At 52.7% G+C, this 13,500-nt stretch overlaps 1 protein-coding gene across 3 annotated transcripts in view; it reads right to left on the reverse strand.

Annotated features, from left to right (window-relative positions):
- The window catches only part of GNG7 (G protein subunit gamma 7), a 92,042-nt gene that overhangs the window by 23,938 nt on the left and 54,604 nt on the right, over positions 1-13,500 (reverse strand). The window contains exon 2 of one of the 3 annotated variants that reach the window (XM_014528014.1): positions 13,045-13,070. The exons of 1 other annotated variant lie outside the window; for it this stretch is intronic. The gene's annotated coding sequence lies outside the window, so the exon portion shown is untranslated. Of the gene's footprint in view, positions 1-11,374; positions 11,482-13,044; positions 13,071-13,500 lie in introns of those variants that run through there. One more of the 3 variants, XM_025196387.1, reaches the window with a different exon arrangement.

Below are 13,500 nucleotides of genomic sequence, written 5' to 3' on the forward strand. Positions count from 1 at the left end.
CCTGCACCTTTTCCTCTGTCCTGCACCCTGACACGGTGAAATTCATCCCTGTGAACTTTGGTATATGCTTCCAGGCTGTCCTGAACTGGCGCCTCGCAGGAGGCAGCAATGGGAGCAAGCAGATGAAGAACCAAGTGTGGGCAGGCTGGATGGAGCTCCGTGCATGCTGCAACCGGGGAGGAGGCTCATTAGTAACTCTGCAGCAATACGGGTGTGCGCGTTAAGCCGGAAGCCAGATGCCAGGAACTGTCGGAGGTAGGATGGTATAGCTCAGAGCTGCGAGCGTAGCTGAAGGAAAAGGAAGTTTAGGCTGAGTATCAGGATGCTTCCTCTGAGAGTCTAGTCTGCAGGTCGACAGGTCTGAGCTGGGAACAATTGCTGCTCAAGACACCAATAACAATAAGCGAGGGTCCAACTTTTAATGTGTGGTGGGGAATCAGGTCTGCCCTGGACTGAGCATTTATACACACACCTGAAAGCGGCTTAGGATCTGTCCACAATATAGGCACGCTCCAAACGCGTATTCGGCAGAGACCTGGGGGACAGTCGAGACACAAAGTGAAGTTGGCATCTCTTGAGACAACAAAAACTTTACCTTTCCCTCTCCCCTGGGCAGCTCCTGTGTGCAAGCTGTGTGGGAGGAAAGGTTTTGAAATGAATTGCAAATTCTCTAGAGATGAGCAAGAGCCTAAGAGGGAAAACCCCTCCGAGCATGGCTGCTGCACTCCTCTTCCTTTCCTGAAGCCTTACAAGATGGAGGCCCAAGGTAAATGTCACGCAACTGCAAAGTTCTTATCTTTGACAGGAAGCAGCAACAGAGCAAGAAAGATGTACACAAGTCTGAGTTACAACCAAAAAAATAATAATAAATCGCCTCGACCAGATGGGAGCAAGCCTGTCCTCCAGCCCCCGGGAAGGCTGAGCCCAAACTTAAGGTCCCTTCCAACCCGAATTTTCTCCGATTCTACGAAAGCTGCACACCAGACTGAGAGCAAAGCCCATCTGGAAGCCAGCACGCTGCCCTCCCTTTGAGCTGCTAGCAGCACTGTTGCACGTGCTGCTAAGCACATGGTGCAAGGCAGGCCTTCCCCATTTCCTACACCCCAAAGCAGGCTGAGCTCCAGCACGGCCCCAGGACACCAACTGAAGGGAGTTGCACAGCTGAGAGCAGAGCCTGGGGATGCCAGCTGGAGCAGAAGCAGCAGTGCTGCGAGCTGCCCTGCTCAACAGTGTCACTATGACTCAGTTTCTTAAATGCAGGGTGCTAGAACTAGAGCATGAAGAGCACCACAGGTTCCTCCCGCACGAGCCCGGCTCCCCGCCGCTTGCTCCCCTGCAGACACTGTGGCACCTGCACTCCTTTCTGCCCGGTGCCCAAGGTGCAACAGGACGGGGCAAGGGGAGATGCCCCCATGCAGACTGGCTCGGTCCAGCACTCTCCTGGGAAGTGTGAAACATGGGCTTGAGCCACCTCAGACCAAGGAGGGCCAAGGACATGGGTCTCCAACCGTTAGACTTACGTTAACCTCAAATATCCTTTGCTTCTGCACTGGTTTTGCCTTCTATTTGGATTGCCCTCGCGGCTCCAAGTGCCTAATCTGGGGCACTGCAATGTCTTGGTGCCCAGTCTAGACCGGGTCCTCCATGCTCGGTATCTCCTTGCTCTCCAGAACCAGGTTTTGCTCATCACGAGGTCCAAGGTACTCCGTTTCTCCGCCTCACTCCCAGACTGGGTCACGTGCTGACAAAGCAAGCTTAGAGGTGAAGAAAGATGAGCAGAAAAACCCAACAGTGAATTCGAAGCAAGGAGCGAGGCGCACTACCATGAGACGCTCCGATGGTGTACTTGCAAGCGGCACTGTGATACCTGGAGAGCTTTGCAGAGTCATTAAGCTGAGAAGAAAAGGCGTGGAGGGCACGCGTCTTGGCACTTTACATGGCACTGCCCTAGGAGGAAGGAGGCCGAGGAGGCTGGTTCCAGAGGGCTTGGGGATTTTGTTGATTGTGGAAAGTCAGTTTTGCTGGGAAGGACATCAGCACAAGGTACAATGTCCTCCTTTTGCGGTTGCCGGGCCTGCTGCTGGAGGGCAGGGCTCCTGCAAGAGGCCTGCAGAGAATCAGGGCCCTGACAAACCTTCACTGGCACAGCTGGACCCTGACCTCGTGCCCGTCGTGGGCACAGACCCAGCAAGGAGCTCGGCTGTTTCCTAAACAGGGCCGCAGGCAGCAGCTCGGCTGACGCACAATTCTGCACTGAAACCCGGTGTTGGCAAACTCTCCCGAAGAATGAAAGGAGGCAAAGCTGGCTATTCAAATGGGTTGTAAGCAGTTAAACCTGCTTTCCCCGCTACTGTTAGCACACGCTAGTACAAGGTTACCCAGGCTTTTGTTCTCTGCCAGCCTGCAGTTCCAGCTGAATGCCCCGCGCTAGTCAGCAACAGAGAAGAAAGGGAAGGTGCTGGAGGAATCAATGCGGGTGATTCAGCACGCAGCCCTCGTCCCTCTGAATCAGTGCTGAGCCAGCATCCCGGCGTAGTGCTCAGTGGTTATAGCCACTGTCCACACACTGTCCTCAGAGCATCCTGGTGGGCTGATGCTTTAGGACAAACAGTGCATGAGAGAGATCTGCCGGAGACCTGAGCACCCAGCGAGCCGGTGAGTCAGTGGGGCCGGGGGAGACCTACCCACTTAGGTGGAAGTCACCCCCCTCCACTTACGACTAATGCTGATGAAGCCCAATGGCCTTCCCCTGACACCGGGGGTTTTATCCTGCCAGCATCTTTCCCATCTGCCTTGCAGGAAAATCTATAGGGCCCTCTAGCCGGTTCCCAAGCATTGAGTCACCATCCATGAGCGGCTGCCGAGACTGGTCATCCACGAGTCACATGAAGTCACTTGGGAGCTCAGGGCCAGGACGGCCCTCCCAGAGGACCCCTGCCTGCATGGCTCAGCACCAGGCTTGCTTGCTGACCTTTTGGGGCATGAGTCAAAGCACCTTTCCCTTGCAGGCTGTGAGCTGACGGGAGCCAACTCTGGGGCTGCACAACCGCCAAGACGGATACCTGGCTGCGCTACATAGCGAGAGGCTCAGTGCAAGGTGGGAGCAGACACGTTTTCTGCAGCCTGGGAAGTATACGTATATAAGAGCGGCTATTAACAGGTTAAATGAATCAGTCTGTGAAAGACTGGGCGGTGGGGGGCATCAGAATCAGCCTTGCTCGAATACCTGTGCAAGTGCCGCCTATGGCCTCAATATTTACCAGCAAAGGGAGTCTTCGAAGCCAGAGCTTCTGACAAAAACACTGACTTCAGACAAAAAGCCCCATGTCTGGGCTTAGGGCAGTCAAGCCAGTGGCTTGATATGACTGTTCGTAGTCAAGCTGGGGAAAGCAGCATTCAGCTGATGCTAAGCAAACAGCCAGAGAAATGCTGACAAGGTCCTGGATGCACCTTGGTGAAGCACACAGCCACAAAAACACGCTCCGGGCAAAGGCATGCCAAATCCACCCCGGCCTCTTCCATGCGATTGCACAGAGCTGATATCCCGCTGGCTGCAGCACATGGGACCCGGCTTCCAAAAGCAGCTCATAAATCCCGGCGCGCTTTCTGGCTCTCATCAGCAATGATTTGTGCGTTGCACGTTCGTGAAAGCGCCCGGGATGACCGTGACTGCCTCTCCGGCCCGGAGCCGTCTGAACACGCTGCTCCTCGTGACACCCGGCGGGTCAAGCCGCGCGGCGCTGCCATGGGGGGTCAGACCCGCGGAGCCTCCGTGCAACGAGGGAGCTTTGCTTTTGTTTCCGAGTCTCTTCTGGTTTCTCTTACCCGCGGCTTCGCAGGGAAATGCTGTTGCCAGAAGGCAGCAAAAGCAGACGGGGTACCAAAACCGACCTGTTCAAACCGTTCTCCCATCCTGCTTCAGTTTTTCCTACCCCCTAATCTGACTTTTAAGGGGGCCATTTCCATCAGCATTGACTTCCAAGCGAGTTAGCCACCGTGTGCAGCGCAAACTCTCACCCCCCAAGAGACTGTTTCCCCTTGCTTTAAAATGCAGCAATAATTAGAGGGGAAAACTGTATAAAAATGGCACCTCTTTGCGTGACGTATCTGCTCTTTATGGGTCTGGGCCGTGTCTGCTGGTTTTATTGCCCAGCGTGCGCAGTTTTGCTGGCGTTCACCACTGGGATGTGGCAGAGCTCTGGAAGAACGAGCTAGAGCCTATTGCATCCACAACAGCGTGAGCCATGCCGACGAATAAATAGGGCTTAGGCTAAGGTGCATTTGCAACACCAGCTCTTAGAAAACCCTTTTCAGGCAGCGTGAGGGAATGGGAGAGAGGGGAAGGGTGTCATTCAAAGAAACCGGCGGGTCCCTGCACTTTCACCCACACGGCAGGGGCAGGGGAGACGGCAGTGAGCAGGCCGTGCCCTTAGGCCCCGTCCCAGTTGCATCACAAAGACCGCAGGCATCCAAATCACAGAGAGCGGAGAGGGGATCTTCTGCCTCCCCAGCGAGCGAGTATCTGAACACTCGTCATGCGAAATGTGGGGCAGCACACTTGACTTATGAGCAAGAAGGTTTTTTCCGGAATAAGGCGGCCAAAAGGACAGTCTCTGCCGCCCCGGGGAAGGCAGGTCAGAGAAGCTCCTATGCATTTAAAATGCAAAACACATTTGCCAATTCAGTGACAGGCGTCCTCTCTCCTTTCAAAGGGTGAGGGGGCCGGGACTGCCGATGGCGGCTGTTTGCAAATGCAGACGACGCTTCAGCCAGTCGGCCTTGCACAAGCCCCAGGCTGTGCTCCCCCCCGAGGTCTGGCCAGCGCCGTGCATAGCAAGGGTCTCCTTTCCCCTCTCCGCTAGCGCATCAGCCTGCCCTCCGGGTGCTCAGCCTTCAGGGATGTTACACAAGTCGCTGAACAAATGCCACTGGCTTGTCCAGACCCTGCCCCGAGATGGGGCTCTGTCTATTTTGTTCCTGTCTATTTTTAGCAGGATAATCACAGACTGGGCCAAAAAAAGCTCACCAAAAATCAGGGCAGTAGGCTGTTGGCACCCACCGCCTGCACCTTCCTCCTACTGGGAGAAAACGGCCTGCAACCTCGCATCACGCAGCGCCGGGGGCCACTCCGACGTCCTCCTACCCACTCTGCAGCTAACCCGGTGTCCCAGTGCCCCAAGCTCCCTGCTGTGCCCACACCCAGGTTTGGCAGCTGGCAGGGACGACTCCATCACTGGGTATCACCGGGGTCCATCCCGAGGACAGGAGGGGGGAGGGCATTTAGCAGGCAGCAATGCTACAAGCCCTTTCACGGTCTGTCCTTTAGACCCGACCCCATGCAGACGCCCCTAGATTTGTTGTCTGGGTGGGACGGGGGGAGCCAGGGGAAAGGGGCAGCCGTGGCACCCCACGTGCTGCCATTTGGGATGGGAGGGAGGCATTTTTCCCACGCATTAATTCACTCTTGTTACTGCAGCTCCTTGGGAGTCTGGAACTCGAGCTGCCTCCTCACCTTAGCTCCCCTCCATCACGTGCGTCTGCCCGGTTACTGCAAGGCTGATTTGGGTTTGGCAACCCAGCGCCGGCCCTTCCACAACAGCCTGCCTCCTGGACGCCGGCCAAGCCACTGCATTGTTCCCGGATGCTGACTTCGCTGGAAAGCCTGCTCAGCATCTGCAAGGGCCCCGCACTGTCAGCCAAGCCCTGCTGCTTCCTCAGAAAAGGTCTTCTGGGGTGCATGTTCACACAAGCCTCCCTGACTTCCAGAGAAGAGAACTCTTTGCACTGTAATGAAAGATCTTTCATCCAACATCATAGTTTCATAGTGCTTAGGGTTGGAAGGGACCTAAACAGATCATCGGGTCCGGCCCCCCTACAGCAGCCGCGCCACGCTGGGGTGCAACGGGGCCAGCCCTGTTTGGGTGCTGGTTTCACAGGAAATGGAAGTAGTTGCATCAAGCCCAGGAGGAGAGAGTGGAACTATGAGACACTGATGGGAAAAGCCGTGGATGCTTCTTCCCTCCAACACCTGAATCCCACATCCCACGTGCCATCTGGGCACAAGCCACCCCTCCCACCACATCTCTAAGGGCACGAAAGGACACGGGATGCGACACACAACCGGCTGCAAGGTGCAGGCAATCGCTGGACACAAGAACGGAGTAAAAAATGAGAGTGACCACCTCTGCCAAGAGAGGTGCCATCAGTGGTGCCCATGCCCTGGAGAGGGGGCCTAGACAGCCTGTTTCTAAAGCAAGTTAAATATTGCAACACAGATTAAGTAATAAGCCAGACACGACTGTTAAGCCATGGGCAAGATGTCCAGACACCAACTAAGACAACCACGAGCAGTGAGAGTTCAGCTGTTTCCACTCGCTGACCGACCTGGAGAATCCCTCGGTGACCCTGTGTCGAGACAGCCCAAAGCCCTGGTAGTGTCACGGCTTCATATGGCAGCCCGGAGAGCTAATTAGAGCGACGAAGAAGGACGGCGGTGATGTGAGATGCAATTAGGCAACGCGCGCAATCTGGAAATCATTAAGGCCGGTGCACCCTGCCTGTGAAACCGCCTTAGCATCGCTAGTACGTTGTGCCTGGGTAATTTTGTGCTCCCACGTTTCTCTGTTCTGTGTAGCCAGCAAAGTCTTAGAAAGGCAAAAGGGAGTTTTCTTCGTAACACAGATGGGAGCTTTATTTATACTGGGGAAATCTGGACCCAAAGCTCCTCGTGGGCACTTTGGAAACCCCCAGCATTTCCCTCTGTAATAGCAAACAGCCCCACGAGTCCAGCTGCCTCACCCACGAGGAATTTCAAGAGCTACTGGCCTCCGAAGAAGGCAGGGTGGTGGTGCTAGCACACAGCACGCTGCAGGGAAACTGCTCCCAGGAGCTGTTAAAAATGCTACGGACCCAGGTTCCAAAAAAAGGAAGCCAGGACGAGCAAACAGGCACTTCTCCATGCCGGCCCGACTGGACCGTGACAGCGGCAGGTGCCTGCACAGTGCAAACACCGCTGCCCAGCCCTAAGTCCATCCAGGGGAAGACAATGTTAATGAACTACTTTCATTCATGAAGCCATCGTTGCAATGTCACCGGCAACCTTGCTCAGCAGTAACTGCCTCCACATTAAATCCATGTACCAAGAGCCACATGTCTTCCTAGCCAGCTTCGCACCCAGACAGCAGGGTGCTTATACACGTGCTCCGGGAGTAGAGGGTGTTTTAATTAGAGCAGCTCCGAGAGCCCCTCTACGCTCCAATTAAAGCGCCTGAAGCGTCACATGTATCAGCATCCTTGTGCTGAACAATGTCAGCGGGGGCACTTTAACTAATGCTCATCAAACGAGCTTTAGTTAAAGTGCCCCCCCCACCATTTTTCCGGGCAGGGACGCTGATGCACATGACGCCGGAGTCAGCTGGAGCACGGGAATGACCATGCTGCAGCAGACTCCATTAATCGTGCAGTAATCACAGCGCGTTGCAGCAGCCTCGCGGCATGGCATGTGTATGGGCACCCGAGGATTTTACAGGGATAAAAGCAAAATCCGTCTAGTAAAACCACTTGCACACAAGGCCGGTGCCGTTCTCTACTGCAGCCAACGCCCAGGTGACTTCTAAACTTGCATGCAAATCATTTCTCTGGCAGCATCTGCAGATTTACAGCCTCAGTGCCCCCACGTGTGCTGCTCTCCAAGAATTCAAAACGTCCGTCCCGACACCACGCCGAGATGAGGGCCGATACCGCCCTCATCAGTCCCTGCTCCCGTGATCTGCCACTGAAAAGGCAGAAGGGCGCGAGGGGACCCAGCGTGTCCGTGGCAGGGTGGAGACCGGAAGCCAGGGCTCGGCACTGCCAATGCAAGGCGCTAACCTAGCACTTGCTGAAACAGCTTCAACAGCAGAAAAAGCCTGAATCTAATGGTTAAGCCAGGCCAGTGGAATAAAACCCACTCCCATGCTGGAGCATTTGGCTCGAATCAATGATTAGCAGAGAGATTTCTCGTTCACGCTTTGAAAACAGGCCGTGGAGAGCCAACTCCGGGTAATTCCACTATAAATGTCCGTGACCTTTTGTAGCGGTCGCATCACATGCCAATAAGGACTGATGCTTTTCTCATGTGTCCACAGAGCACAGGGGCAGGCAAGCAGTCTGGTGACTCCTTAGTGCTCGCTTGCCCTTCTCTTTGCATGCAAGTCTTGTTTTCGTTACGGAGACCTCCGCGAGGAGCCAAAAAAGAAAAAAATGGAGGTGCCCACAAGGAGCTCAAAATAGCCTGGCCGTCAAGGCCAGCCCCCTCAATTAAGTCAGCTGCACGCAAGGAAAAAAATGAAGACGCTTGTTCCCTAAACAAGACGAAAATACGGCCTGACCGGTTCGATGACTCTTTTGCACTTGCTTCACCCATCAAAACGAGGGTGCACACAGAAAAGGCCAGGCTCCATGTGACTGCAGTGTCTGTGCAGCTGTTTTCACACAACCCCGGGTCTTTCTGCTAACACCGATGACTGCAACATCATGTGAGGATTTGCAACCAAGGAGCAACTCCCACATCGGGCTGTGGAATCTCTGTGCGACGGGGAAAGGAAGCAGGAGGTCACTTTCTTTTGTCTCTTTTACAGGAAATCAAGTCACGTTGGCCTGGCACGAGCCCAAGAGTTAGCTAAGGACTGGGCAGTGCGAACGGCTTTGAAAGAGGCTGGCAACAAGACAGGCAGACTAAAAAAAGGAACTTGGGCCCTGAACAAAGGGTTATACACTGAGACATGTGAGCGATGGCCATCAGGTAATAGCTGCCCTTTGGCCTCCTGATTATTTTGTAGGGCTTGCATTTAGATGCGGAGCTGCCCTCCTACACAACCGAGCATAAAAGCCGTTTCAGCCGTCTCCTGGGTCTGTTTAGAAAGCACCAGACAATTTCTGCTGAAAGAGATGCCATATTTAGTAGTCTGCACCACAAAAAAAAATGAGATGAACAGTCGCATTGTATATCTTACCAAAGCAGCTGCCACGCTTCTGGGAATCCCAGCACTCCTCTATCTAAGCACCTCTAATGCACAGAAATGCTCGCACACCTTGGCAGACAAGGCTCTTTGGGTAAGCCTGATCTCTTTTAATAGACCAACTCAACTAGTTGGAACAATTCTTCTTTGCAAGCTTTCGGGTGCAAATACCCTTCGTCAGGCTGAGGAAGCACCTGCACTTGGTCTACCCACCTTGTCCCTGTGTTGTTCAAGCTTTTAAGAATTAATTGATGCCGTCTTCCACACCCCTTCTTCCCCCCCGTTTTATAACTAGACTGCAACAGGAGCATGGGCTTTCCCACTTTTTCTGCTCTCACTCAGTTCCTCGAGTTTCACTGAACTTCGCCAAGCGAAGAAAACTGCCTTTGCACCTGCTAACCCGGAGCCACAGGTAAATAAGGCAAAAGCTTTTTTGCACAGAAACTCTGCAAGGGGAAAAAGGGGGCATGCCAGCAACACTGCTCTGCCAAAAGCCCAACCGATTGTTTTAAAAACAGATTTGCATTCATCCTGGCCCTATCTTCCCTGGGACACATGCATCTCTTGTGCTTATAGCCGTGATCGCAACCAGGGTGCAGGGGACCAGATTCTCTGGCAGGTGCCTCAAGGGTGAGGAAATAAGCAGATGATAAGGTAAATGGATAAGTGAGGTGTGAGATGATAAGCCAAGCGGATAAATGCGGTCGCAGGCCTGTCCCTGCCTGAATGATCCCCCACCTCCACTGCCTAGCCCCTCCACAAGGAAGTAAGAGCTGGAATATATAAATTAGTTTTATTTCAATTCACAGAAATCACGGCGGGGGCCTCAAGTCCAGTAAGAAGGGCCTCAAGTCCAAAAAGGTTGAGAACCCCTGGCACGTCTACACATGCACTGGTGCGTTTTAGTTAATGCACATTAAATATTGTACTTCCGTTGTGAGACGCTAGGAAAATGTGTCTTAGCCTGTCTTAATAAGCATTAACTTAAAAGCAGTTTTTTTAGTGACATTCAATGTGTGTTAGCCTATTTTAATGTGTATTAACTAAATAGCACATTTTTAGCGATGCATTAAAAATAGGCTAATGCGCATTAAAGCGCACGTGTAGCTGTGCAGAATAGAGTATTTTTTAAGCAGATGGCAGTGTCAGGTACCTGCAGGTATCTCAGCTTGGTAAGAAATTGTTCGTGTCGGTGCACTACACTCACGGGCAGTGAGAAGCTCGCAGGAGCACAGAACAGCTTCTCCTAGAGCCAGACTCCGTGCCGAACACCCAGAGGGAAGAGACTGTCCTCAGCCTTGGTAAGATGAGTCTTTCCGGGCCGAGAGGGTGGATCTTCTGCAGATGAGGTCACGAAGGGACTGTCTGCACCTGGCCATGCTCCTGAAGAGCCTATGAGTGGGTACTTGTTGCAGAATAAGACTGTCATGTTCCCACTCAGTTTAACCCAGGTTTTAAGAAGTGGGTTACGCTGAATGGGAACACGGCAAGCTTACTGTGGAAGAGGAGCAGCCGCACATGAAGTCATCCAAGAATAGCAACTGCATCTCATTTCACACTCGAGCTTAATCAGCAACCAATTCTCAAGCATATACAAACCCTCAGACTCTGCCTGCCCACTGCTACATCTGCCAGAGATAATGATGCCTCATTCCCTTAACTCGAAAGAAAGTTTACATAAGAACAGATTGATGCAGATTGAAGATGCATTCCAAAGCATTTATAACTGCTCTGCTAAAAAGATATTATAAGACGCACCGCATTTAGATCCTGCTTTGCCTGCAAGTGACTGGCTCGAGCCAACATCTTTACCTTGGTAAAGAGAAAAATTCAACCTGCTTTATCTTGCTTGCAAATGACTTCCGGTTTAAATAACAGCTAGTGCAACAGCCTGATCCCGGGGCTGTGGCTGGCATTTATAGCACTGTTACCTTGATCCAGTTAGTGAGGCATCTGTTTTGCATCACAATAACGCCCACGGCTGCGAGAGAGAGAGAGAGAGAGAGAGAGAGAGAGAGAGAGAGAGAGAGAGAGAGAGAGCGAGAGAGAGAGAGAGAGAGAGAGAGAGAGAGACTTTGCACTGGTGCAAGCTAGGAGGGGGCCAGGCTGCACCTGTGCAGCGTGTGCTCTGCAAACAGAAGTGATGCAGATCTGTGATGCATCTGTCCCTGTGTGAACGGACTTCAGAGCTCTGGGGGCAGCTGGCTGCAGGCTGCTCCATCTCAAGTTTGAACGCAAATTGGATGGGAACTTCAAACTCGTTTGAGGTTTCTTAAATCAGGTCTCTCGTGACCTCTGTCCTGCCAGTTGGGAAATAAAGCCTCAACTTTCCAGTATTTTATTGGCTAAGCTGCTCATTTCTACGGTTTCTTTACCTGCTGCCTCCAATACTGGAACAAAGCATTCAACTTGTAGCAGACGGCGTGCCCTTGACACAGCTTTCCCTCTCCTTCTGATACTCTGCTTTCTGCACGTCCTTCCCCAGCATCTGATAAAGTGAATTTGGGTTCACAAAAGCTTGTGCTCTCTCGCTCTATATATAACCTTATTCAATTAGTCTATCAAGGTGCATATCCACCCTGCCTTCTCGCTCAAAGAGATCAGGGGCATTTCAGGATACCTCACTGGAAGTTCTTATACACCTGACATTTCCCAATGAATAAATGATCAAAAAGGAGACGTGCAACTGAAAAGGTCCACAAGGCCTTGTCTTATCTCATGCAAAACTCATTAGCGCTTACAGACGGCCAGCATACAACCACCCATCCACACGCACTCGAAACACTCACTAATGAGAAGCGACTGCCCTCCAGAGTTTTCCCTTAGCAGTAATTTGCCACTTCTGCTTCTGTACCTCTCGTACGAGTTTCAGTGTCTCTGAACAGCTCATCTGGTCTACTACAGGAACGCGACCGGTCCTGCTATTTGCACTTTTCCCAACCCTCCACGAGAGTGAAATTTAGAGAGTTTTCACTACAGACCCTGCAAAGTTGGGAGGTCATTTTTATCGGGGCTTTACAGAATCCCCTACCAAAGTAGGGGTTCGTTTTACTGCCTGACAACAACACTGAGAGCGAAGTGAAGTTCTTTTTAATGACAGGGAATACCACAGGGACCCCTTTTTATAAAGCTGACAAGCAAAGGCTGACACGGGAAGCGAGTGCCTCAAGGTGAAGCGATTGCTCCGTGTCCGCAGAACCCCCTTGCACCCAAGCAGCTCAACAGCAGCTTTCTGAATGACACGATGACAGGAACCAACATCCCCAAAGCCATTAGGGTCCTGTCCGTGCCACCACGAAGGCTGTCTGACAGCTTGCTTCCTCTAGAAATGAAGGAGAGGGGCATGGGTTCTGCTAAAACCATCCTTCTGTGTGTGTTTGGTGAAACCAGGAGGCAAGGCTCATTCTGGCACATGTGCAGACTTTGTGCCGCCCCAAGACATCTAGGACAAAGATCCTCAGACCTTTTCATAGCCAGGATGGACCCTGAGGAGCTCCACAGATCTCCCCGGGAACTCAGCCAGCCCGTGGCAGACACAGATTTTGTGGTGCTGAGCTCTTCTGCGGTGCAGCTGTGGAAGAGGCGTAACCACAAAACGCGCTTGATAAGGAGATGCAAGAGAGTTAAGGAGCTCCACAACCGGGACGTGGGTGTGCAGAGACAGGAGGAGAAGGGATGTCCGGGAGGGCTAACGCAGCAAAGGAGCTGAATGAATCTACAGCCGGGTCCACAAGCAAGAATTGGGCTCCCAAGCGCTACTACGGGGAGACTGAGGCTATGAGCTGCGTGCTCCGCTGTTGCAGAAAGAGCAGTCAATCCATGTCCTGTGGAAGAGCCACGTAGCACAGACCGATCCAGCAAAGGTTCGCACTGGGGGTCACAGGGTAGTTTAAAGCTCACTGTCAAAGTTTCCTGAACGCTGCAGTGCTGGAGACTAGAGAGCCACTCCTGCTGGGCACAAGCGTGTCACGTAACAAAGCTTACCCCCATCTCAGTCATGCAACACTGATCAAGAAGGGCTCAAAGGGCTACAAAGTGCACGTACCTTTTCCCACTAGTCCTGGAATATCCCTAGGAAAAGAAAAAAAAATAGAAAGGAATTAGACATGAGTCTTTTTTTAACCCCAAAGTAATCACAGAGCACTAATCAGCACCTAGTGTAGGCTCTTCCACCATCATTAACTAATGGCAGAACAGGGAAGCTGCAGACATGCAGAGTCTGTAATGTCAGACCTGGAAGTCCAAGGGCTCTTGGTGCTTTTACAAGCCCCAAAGTCACGAAGTGCCACTCTCCTGCACAAGGGTGGCTCGAATTGTGCAGCCTTCAGCCAAGTGGCTGCGCTCTGGCCAAGGGCTGCGAGTCAAAGGGACGGAAGCGAGGGCCAAAATGAAAGCAGCAGTGAGCCAGGGCAGGACAACGTCTAGGCACGTGGGGAGCCCACGCCAGGGCAGGGGAAGCGAGCTGGACAGCTCTGCGATGCCGGGCATGTCTCGCATAGCC

Source organism: Alligator sinensis, unplaced genomic scaffold (assembly GCF_000455745.1).
Source record: "Alligator sinensis unplaced genomic scaffold, ASM45574v1 scaffold1295_1, whole genome shotgun sequence".
Classification (NCBI taxonomy): Eukaryota; Metazoa; Chordata; order Crocodylia; family Alligatoridae; genus Alligator; species Alligator sinensis.